Below are 10957 nucleotides of genomic sequence, written 5' to 3' on the forward strand. Positions count from 1 at the left end.
ATGTTTACCATGTTTGCTAATTGTTTATATGTTATTTGTTGTTGGTTTTTTATAAAGGTTTTTGCCCTTGATGAAGCTAAGGAAATTTAGCGAAAAGTTGGGGATGAAGTGGAGAAAATTTAATTTTTCTTGCACATGCAAATATTAGATCAACGGAGACTATAAACACAAATATAAACTGTCCTACCTACCTACCTACTTGGCAAACAAAACATTATCTTATTGTTGTTTGTTTGTTTATGCTATATGTATTACAATTGTGTTGTAAACTTTTTCATATATAGGAAAATAAACTCAAGAACTAAGTGATAAACTTGGACCAATTCTTTAATGTGTTTAATTGAGGTTCAGAAAATTTCGTATGCACTGTTCGATTTGGAATTGGAAATTTTTAAACTTTAATTGTAACTTTCTGAATTTAAAATGGAAATTATGAGTATGAATTGTAACTTTCTGAATTTATATTACAACTTTCTAAATTTAAAATGGAAATTCAGAATTGGAATTGTAACTTTCTGACCTTGAACTGGAAATTTTGAATTTGAATTGTAAATTTCTGAATTGGAACTGGAAATTCTGACTTTGAATTGTAATTTTCTGAATTTGAATTGGAAATCCTGAACTCGAATTGTAATTTTCTGAATTTGTAATGGAAATTCTGAACATGAATTGTAACTTTCTGAATTTAAATTGCAACTTTCTGAATTAAAACTGAAAAAGGTGTATACATCGGCAGGGATCGAACCCGCGTCATCGATGTGCAAAGTCAAAAACGCTAACCACTGAGCTATGCGCAACCCGTAAGCTCTTGTTGCTAATTCATTCCCTTATTCAACCTACTACCATCAAGTGTAGCTGATTTGCCGCTATTTAAACTTGAAAGCGTGGTTGTTATTGTAAATTCTATACATTAATTTTGGTTTTGCTTAATTGTATGTATAATTTCAGGCAGGCTCATCCTAAACTATGTATTTGTAAATTTTATTGTGGCTTATTAACATTTTTATTTTAATAGTTTGAGCTTTGAACCTCGATTTTGTTTATTAGGAAAAAATTTAAAAAGCAAGCAAGCGGTAGAAGTTATAGCAGCTATTTCGGAGATAACCACATCTCCTCGTCAGACTTCTTTTTTCTAGACTACGGCAGGGATCGAACCCGCGTCGGCCGCTGTGGTGTTGTGGTAGGCAGTGCGCGCAGCACCTGGGTTCAAGCCCTGCAAAAAATATGGAAAAGGTTTTTTCTTAACAGCGGTCGTCCCTCGGCAGGCAATGCCAACCCTCTGAGTATATTTCTGCCATGAAAAATAGCTTCTCATAAAAATACAATCGCCTTTCGGAGTCGGCGTAAAACGGTCCCTTCGCTTTGTGTAACAACATCAAGGCGCACGCCACAAGTCGGAGGAGAAGCTCGGCCAAACACTAACATATGTGTAAGCGCTAATCTATTATTATTATTAAGATTTTTATTTTAATAGTTTTATAAAATAACAAAGTCAACAAAGTCCAAGCGGTAAAAGTTATAGCAGCTATTTCGGAGATCACATCTCCTCATCAGACTTCTTTTTTCTAGACTTCACCCGCGTCATCGATATGTGTGTGTTTTGAAGCTGGTGTGTTTTTCCAAACAAAGTTTTAAGATGTGGATTTCTCACTTTATTGAGTGGAATATCTGCTGCTACTAATGCCTCGCACAAATATTTATTAAATTGTGAATTGCCAGAGGTGAAGCTTTCTTGTAAGAACTGTTGCGCATTGTCTCAAGATTTTGCGATCCTCTGCTCCCTATTAATTAAGCACGAATTAAAATAAGTAAAAATCTTTTCGAAGTAAATTCAACATTCTAATATTAACCCCGCATAAGTGCACACAATGTTGTCCTCATGAATTTCTCAAAGCTATTTACGCAGGTAACTAGTGGATAAAAAAGTTATGTGGCGATTTTATCTCTATGCAAATCTGCTTTCCATTTGCTTACTTTTTTAGGAGCGAAATACACCTTACAAGCGGCTTGTTCGAAAAATTACATTGTCAAGCCAACGAACATAACTCAGTGTTGCAAACTGAATATTTGTACACTAGATTTAGCATTTATTTCTAAAATATGCAAAAAATGCATTTATTGCGAAATATGCCGAAATATGCTCTAATAAATATGGCTAAAACGCTTTATCTTTTTACAATTCTTATTTGCTTTTTATGCATTGCATTTTTGGTTGCCCTAGTGATTTCCCTTATTGTGTTGATATAACCTCGACTGCTCTTACGAAAGTTTGTATTTGGAAAATATGGTATTTTTCTACTAAATGAAAGGTTGTTGTCCGATAAAGCTTGCCACCCTTTTTATAATCACCTAAAAGTAATTCACTTGTTGCTATATGGATTTTTTACTGCTTTAACCCTCTAATGCCAAATTTTTTGCTTGAGTTCAAAAACTCATATTAGAATAATTTAAGGGTGGGAAACACGAATCTCAATTTAGTTTATTTATTTGAGTATTCGCTTACCTGTTTCAGGTGAAAATGTATACTCCGCCTTGAGGCGGAGTCGGGCACTCGCATGGTAAATCAAATGATTTATATGAATTTTATAATAATGTTTTACTGGTTGAAATGTATGTTCTTCTTTTTTTAATCGTAAGAATATGCAATACTAAACTAAAGGTTGTTGTGAAAATTGAAGAAACAATTTTTTGTTGTTGAATTACATAAATATACTAGACATTTTTCACAAAAAGCTTGTGTTTCCGATTTGCATCCAGGCATTTTACACATTTTTTTTTTACCAGATCTGTCCAAAAGAGTACATCTATGCCCAATTTGATCATAGCGAACATTTTCAGTTGGAATTTTTGTTCGTTTTGGTTTTAGTGGAAGAGTATCAGATTTAGGTCGATCACGTTTTGTCGTTGTGGATTTGCTTATGCAAATGCGAAGTCAGGTAGTGTTTTTTTTTTTTTTTTTGTATTCTGATGAATTCGATGAAACAAGATATATGCGTTCACCATAGTTACATCCAACAAATGAAAAAAGATCCAGTTTGTCCACTTTCGGGATTTCATACGAATCATATACCATCCAACCAAACCAGCCAGCAAGTCTACTCCGCCCATGTTTTCGTTGTACTCCCTTATCATTTTTGGACAGTTTATTTCAACATGTTGCTTTGTTTCGCTGTTCCAACGCGTCACAGTATATGTAGAGTTGTTCATATTTTTTGATAAGAAATTCTCTGTACCCACGTAGGATGAAACAAGACGAACATTTTTTGTATCTCACCGTAATACATTTACAATATCGGTACCGAATGCCGTTCCTACGTACTCTTCTGAATAACCCCTCTCCCCTTTTCTAGCCTCTAAATCTGCATCGGATGATAATTTTATATTGGGTACTCTATTTGTTCGTACTGTTCCCAAACTATATATGCCACAACTTTTCAGTTAAAGAACTAAGCCAAGAGAAGCATAAAAGTTGTCAAGTTGTCAAGGTAAACTATATAATTGACATTATTTGGAATGAGCTTTGCTAATCGAACTACAACATTCGATGCTGTTCCCAAATCTGGGCAATTATCGAAAACAACGTTATCTCCAGCACCAGCGTAAATTTCCAATGTGTTACAAAAACCAGAGATATCTCATGAAGCAAACAGTTTCGTTCCCCATTTGTGGGTCTCAGCGGGCATATATTGTCGAGTTGGATTACCTTGCATTTTTGTAGGACACATTTGCTCAACACAGAGTCGTTGTCGCGTAATCTTTCGTTGAAGTGCTTGATAAGTGGTCTTATTTTATAGAAAACGTCGTGGCCTGGTGCACCTTTCTTGATCAGACTATAATTATCATTGTAATGCAGCTTACTTCTAAGCTCTTCAACTCTGTGACGGATCATCGTTTGCCTTATTGGTTAAAATGCATATCTTCCCCAATAGGCACGCACATTCGGAAAACGAAAAGTCGACATGAAAAACAAGATTCCAATAAACTTACGCAGTTCCATTTCATCTGTTTTAAAATTTGTTGCAATGTTTTGTTGTCGTGCATACAAATTCATCTGTGCTGCCGAATACTAAATGATAAGAAAAACAATAACCCACCCGACCAACATACACGAGAGTGCATCCATTTTAGATATTTTAGCAACGCTTTCACTTACCAAACTATTGAGAACAGGTTCCGAAAAAGTATCGTAAAAGTATTACCTGTCGCTCAGTTTGTGGCAGCAGAACTCTTGTTCTCGACATGCGTTTTCAAAAGGTTTTTCGAACTGTTTTCGATAGTGGAAACATATCTCAGGCGGAAGTTATTTCGATCCGTTTTGCTATCGAGAAACTAATGACAAACGGTAATGTTTTCGATCCGTTCAATTATCGAGAAAGTAACGAAAGCGTTAGGAGGTTGTTTCGATTGACCCATCGGGAATGCATCGAGAGAAGAACCGCAAACAAACATTAAAATTACTAGTTTACTATAATTACAGTCATTCCATTCCAGTTTATTCCCATATTTAACATAATAGAAGATTACAGTATGTCAATTTTTTCGTGTTTAAAACAAAAATTAAGCTTATATAAACGTATTTAGATGTAATTTAGGTAAATGCTATAGTAATTAAAATAATCAATGTACATTAGTTAAGAATTTTAATATGAAAATATGCAATCAAAACTTATTATTAACTGACTTCAAAAAGGAGGAAGTTTATCAATTCTTCGGAATCTTTATTATATTTTATGTACATATATTACGGGGTAACTTTGGACCACGTGAACCGTTTTCGATTATTCTTTTTTATAGGAAAGGCGGTATCTCAAGGGTGGTCCCATACTAATCATCGTGTCATGAAGAAGTTAACGGTAATCCAAATTTTTTTTTATGAGCATTGAAGTCATGGTATTTTTGCTTAAAAATTATTTCTTGTTGAACATCACTTTCCATCCTTTGTTTTTTTTCTTGATATTCATAGATTTTGCAAACTTATTGATTTGATTTGATTTGATAAGGATAGTTATTTTTCTAGTTTAATATATTTATCCTGCAAAGAAGTTTCAACACTTACTCCGAATTATTACATGGTTTCTTAAATTATTCAATTTGATTAATTATTTATTGTTTAGTATTTAAGCTCAAATTAATTTTAATTTTGAATTATTAGGTCCATTCCTTATCTTTTTGGACTAAAATCTGAAAAGTTTTAAGTGTTAAGTGTAAGCAAAATGCGCTCACTAAAAGAGAATAATAGGAAAAAGTAAAGGAACGCAAAAAACGAAATTTTTAATCCGAAGAATGGCAACAACAAAACTAATGTCAAGTAAAAAGACCACTTTGTTTTCATTGTCGTGCAGCTGGGATTTTCTTATTAATAAAGAAATGAATAATTCGCAACTTAACGTAACATGGGCTTTTTCCAGATCAAGTCTACCGGCAACAGCTAGCTTCCTAAGTGCTAGAAAATCGGGAAGATTACAATGAAGTAATCTTCTCAACGCAGCTAATTGGTGAAGTTCATGCGGCTCAAAATCCGGTAGAGGCACTGGAAATGCAAAGCTCACAGCGAAGATTCCATCCAAACGAATGTTTGGCTCCGCAGAGAAGCAAGCATGGGTTGAAGCCCCAGTAAAATTAATGCTTGCGCTTATTGAGGAGCTGCGGCCTAAGGTGGGGAAAAGCGCATCCGTGAAAAACAAGATAAAAATGTGGAAAATTATCACTGAGCGTATGGCAGCGGAAGGGTATAACTTCTCAACAGCGCAGATTGAGAATAAATTTCGGACTATGGAGCGCAATTTCAAGAGGACGAATCTGCACAACGAGCAAACAGGCTTTTGGCCACGACCTATTATTATCCTCTACAAAGGCGATCTATGGCCTAATTAAGGCTGGCAAATATTGCAAGTGCCCATTCCTTATCCATAATACATACTTACACTCGTGAACCTGTGTGAAATAATAAGTGTTTCTTTTTGACAAATTTGAGGTATCAATTATTAAGTTCATTGTTTAATCAATTTTAAATATAATCTGAATCTTAAACTAAATCTTATTCTTAAACTTAATTTTAATCTAAATCTTAATATCAAACTAAATTTTAATCTTAATATTAAACTAAATCTTAATCTTAAACTTAATTTTAATCTTAATCTTAAACTAAATCTTATGCTTAAACTTATTTTTAATCTAAATCTTAAACTAAGTACATATTAAAATTAAGGAATATTTAGCGATTGTTGCCTCGGTAGCAAATTCCTACAAATTGCATCCCGGACGGAGTTTCCTCTGAATGTTTCACCACATTCATTTTCATGTCTTTCTTCAATGGAAATTTCTAGCGAAAATTCCAAATCACTCTCGTTTGCAATATTATTCAAGACGCAACACGCCCTGATAAAGTGGCACAAATTCCTACTACCCCTTAAGTATTCCACCGCTGCTTAAGTATTCTAAATGTGTGCTAATTTCAACGCGACCACATTGAAGTTTTTCTGCGCAGGAGTCAAGTAACCATTATCCTTGTAACGGTGTAATTACTTACTGAGTGCACGGGTAGGCAGAGTCTCCTAGTAAGTAATAATCTGTAAGATTAAAAACAATAGGGCATATAACCGTTTATATAGGTTTCAAAATAAAGTGCCATTGACATTGGTTATTTTGCTACACCAAAATAGATCTTTCATCTTAAATTCAAAGGTGAACATATTACAATCATGCAGATAAGTATTATAGCAGTAACTTATGTTATACATAAGTACATATGTCAATCAAAAATTAAGATACTTAAACAAATTATTACCTCCACAATACGATGACAATTTTTGGAAAATAGTCGAGTACTGGAAAACCCAACTGTCGTGAATAGATCCGGGAGAGCCAAAAAATATATTCATAAATTTTTTGTTTTCATCGGTCTGCATGGTAAGGGTGATGTTGCCTTTCCGGTCAATGTAGTATCTTTCCGCTCAGCTGGAGGATCGATGACGATATGCGTTCAATCAATGCAACCTATATTTAAGGATATGTTTATATACAGTATATTTGCTTTGCGGCCTTTATGCTTAAGTGCACGTTTAAGATACCTACCCCTAAATGCGCATTAGAGGCATTATTTTTAACATTTATAAGGAAACTGCTCCGATAGATGCATTCAACATACCTGCACATTGGCGTTACCTGCCTTAAAAGTTGTGCAACTAGTATCAATTATCAAAGAAAGTATTACGTTTACCTGCACTGGCCCTACAATTACCTTATTTCACAAGCTTTTATTTATTTTGCTCATCTCGCAGAACAACGAAAATTGCTCTCAATTTATGTAGTTATATAGATAAGAATACCATTAGGTAAAAATTTCGCTTGCAATAATTTCTACGTGGCAAGTGCTTCTCCATTATTTGGTTTCATACCGGTTCGGATGCCTTTGCCATTGAAGTAGTAAACAAAATTCGGTTAAGTGCCTTTTATGTGGTTACGTGCACAAGTTTTGCGTGCAAAGAAGGACGTGCAGCTAAGCAAAATATACTGTATTAAGAAATATATTTATAAGCACAAAATATGTGAAGTGACCTACACCACTTTCAAATTTATGGCCACAATTATGGTTTTTAGCACTTACCGATTGCTTTTGCAAAGCCGCATTTTCTGCTAAAAAAAGAGTGCCGCCTCTCGTTTCATGTCCTCAGTAGGCCATCGTATCACCTCTGGACTCAAACTACTAATGAACATTGTCGTTCTATTGACAATGCGAAAAGCACTCGACAGCGATATGTTGAAGCGGTCGGATAAATCGCGAAAGCTGCATGCCGGCAAACCATAAGAAAACCGCCATCTTTGTCGTCCCTGGTAACCGCTTATCGACTCGAAGACTCTTATAAATATCGCTTTCCTCAAATTTAGCAGATAAATTTAAAAACAGCTCCTTCGATATGCGGAAGTGCATCTTGAATTCTGCCTCCGTATAATTAGGCACTACTTCCTCCAAGTAGTTCTTAATACTGTTCCTCTTTTTCCTCTCCCCATCCCTCAGTAGCTCCACCATTATATTATCATCTTCGCTATCAGAATGATCCATAATTATTTGGTATATCTCGTCATCATCAGAATCATCTGAATCACTTGATGTTTCCATCAGCTCTGTCACTGTTGCGCTTAAAACGGCGCCGTCATCTTCAGACGAACAAGCACTTGCGCCATTTACCTAGAAAATATGTCAGACGGATTAGAAAGACCGACGTCCAATTTACATACCACTGGATGCTCATTTGTAAATGAGGCATAAGTAAATAATAGAGCTCGTTGAGGTAATTCAACAACCTTTCTTATGATATGTATATATACATATATTTCTAATAAAACTAAAAAGTTATGGCCATTGTTTTAATAAAAGGGTTTGGTTTTCTAAAAAAGAAATACGTAATTAACTATATTAAAAGATATGATTATATATTTTTTTTAAGTATAGCACATTACATAACCAACACCACATTTCAAATTTCGTCCAAAATTTATAAAAATTCAACAAACTTGAACAATTACAGCCACGGTGTTGAGCATTTTCTCCCATATAAAGTACGATCCATAATTACTTTTATATGGAGGAAAATGCCTAACACCTTTGCACCCAAAGCTCAGAAATTTGCAAATACCATATATCAAACCGAAATTATTAATAAATTAGTGCACAGATATAGTAATTTTTTTTTGTTTAATGAAGCTTAGACTCTTGTCTACAAGTGTCAGTAAAAGTTTTTTGTTCGGGTCACGCGTTTGGGCTCAGCAACCCAAAATCGTTGTACAAATAACTAAACCGTACCCGTAAATAATTCCAACCGAACTTATCAATAAAATTAGTGCTTCGTAAATCCGGAGTTTAGTTTTAAATTAAACTTCAATACTCCGGCTACACGATAACACACAGTAACCCGAAATCAGTGGGCAAAAATCTACACCGTACCACCGCACCAAAGATAAATTTTAGTTGAACTATGCATTCGGTTGCAAGAACAATTAATTTTCGCTTTATATTGAACTATACATTCGTTTACAAGCGCGCACACAACACTTTTTATTATATATATAGGCCCTTGGAGAAACTATGCAGACTAAGTTCGTGAGTCCAGCCATGTTAGCTGCATCTCCTGCCGAATTTGCTGCTGCACCATCGGAATAACAAGCATTCGCAAAATTAACCTATGAACAATTTTGTTATAACTTTTTTACTCAACAATTTTTATGAGCTTGAGCCCGTTTTAAGTGAAACCTTATTGTGGAAAAGCAGCAATAATTTGAAAAAATGGTAGAAGTGATAGCTATTTCGGAAATCACCACATTTCCTCATCAGACTTCTTTCAGTAGGATTCGACCCGACGACCACCACTGACTCAGCCAGTTGCCTACGCACTGTGCTAAGTTTGCCTTGCTAATTCTTGTTGCTTATTTCCACTATTTCACTTGGCTAAGCCAACTACAATCAAGCGCAAGTATTCCGCTGCAATTCACTTGATCATGTGGTTGTTGGTTTTGTTGGTTTTTGTTAATATTTCTATTATTACAATGTTTAACTTTTAGGTGTGCTCGTCCTTAAGTTATTTTTTTTTTTGTTATTTTATGGCCTTATAACAATTATATTCAACAATTTTTATGAGCTTGAGGCCGCTTTAAGTGAAAACTTATTGTGGAAAGTAACAATAATTTGAAAAAATGGTAGAAGTGATAGGTATTTCGGAAATCACCAAATCTCCTCATCAGACTTCTTTCAGTAGGACTCGAACCGACGATCAACACTGACTCAGCCAGTTGCCTATGCACAATGCTAAGTTTGCCTTGCTAATTCTTGTTGCTTATTTCCACTATTTTACATTGCTAAGCCAACTACAATGAAGGGCAACTATTCCGCTGCAATTCACTTGATCATGTGATTGTTGGTTTTTGTTAATATTTCTATTATTAGAATGTTTAACTTTTAGGTGTGCTCGTCCTTAAGTTATTTGCTTTTTTTTGTTACTTTATGGTTTTATAACAATTATGTTCAACAATTTTTATGAGCTTGAGGCCGTTTTAAGTGAAAACTTATTGTGGAAAAGCAACAATAATTTTAAAAAATGGTAGAAGTGATAGGTATTTCGGAAATCACCACATTTCCTCATCAGACTTCTTTCAGTAGGACCAGCCAGACTCAGCCAGTTGCCTATGCAAAATGCTAAGTTTGCCTTGCTAATTCTTGTTGCTTATTTCCACTATTTTACATTGCTAAGCCAACTACAATGAAGGGCAACTATTCCGCTGCAATTCCCTTGATCATAAGGTTGTTGATTTTGTTGGTTTTTGTTAATATTTCTATTATTAGAATGTTTAACTTTTAGGTGTGCTCGTCCTTAAGTTATTTGTTTTTTTTTTGTTACTTTATGGCCTTATTACAATTATATTTAACAATTTTTATGAGCTTGAGGCCGTTTTAAGTGATCAAGTGAATTGCAGCGAAATAGTTGCGCTTGATTGTAGTTGGCTTAGCAAAGTAAAATAGTGGAAATAAGCAACAAGAATTAGCAAGGCAAACTTAGCACAGTACGTAGGCAACTGGCTGAGTCAGTAATCGTCGGTTCGAATCCTACTGAAAGAAGTCTGATGAGGAAATGTGGTGATTTCCGAAATAGCTATCACTTCTACCATTTTTTCAAATTATTGTTGCTTTTCCACAATAAGTTTTCACTTAAGTTTTCAAGCTCACCAAAAATTGTTGAATATAATTGTTGTAAGGCCATAAAATAACAAATAACTTAAGGACGAGCACACCTAAAAGATAAACATTCTTATAATAGAAATATTAACAAATACCAACAAAACCAACAACCACATGATCAAGTGAATAGCAGCGGCATAGTTGCGCTTGATTGTAGTTGGCTTAGCAAAGTGAAATAGTGGAAACAAGCAACAAGAATTAGCAAGGCAAACTTAGCACAGTGCGTAG

The 10957-nt window shown here is 34.7% G+C and overlaps 1 protein-coding gene and 1 long non-coding RNA gene across 2 annotated transcripts in view; one reads left to right on the forward strand and one right to left on the reverse strand.

Annotated features, from left to right (window-relative positions):
• LOC118749675 (peroxidase) overlaps positions 1-10957 on the forward strand; it is a gene marked incomplete at its 3' end in the record, with an annotated part of 645092 nt that overhangs the window by 478896 nt on the left and 155239 nt on the right.
• Positions 6223-10957, reverse strand: part of LOC118749704 — a 26734-nt gene continuing 21999 nt past the window's right edge. The window contains exons 3-5 of the long non-coding RNA XR_004994266.1: positions 7607-8188; positions 6788-6996; positions 6223-6569 (exon numbers count right to left, since the gene is read on the reverse strand). This is a non-coding gene — a long non-coding RNA (uncharacterized LOC118749704). The remainder of the gene's footprint in view (positions 6570-6787; positions 6997-7606; positions 8189-10957) is intronic.

Source organism: Rhagoletis pomonella, unplaced genomic scaffold (genome assembly GCF_013731165.1).
Source record: "Rhagoletis pomonella isolate Grant_MI unplaced genomic scaffold, Rhpom_1.0 Rhpom_scaffold_00001, whole genome shotgun sequence".
In the NCBI taxonomy this organism is placed as follows: domain Eukaryota; kingdom Metazoa; phylum Arthropoda; class Insecta; order Diptera; family Tephritidae; genus Rhagoletis; species Rhagoletis pomonella.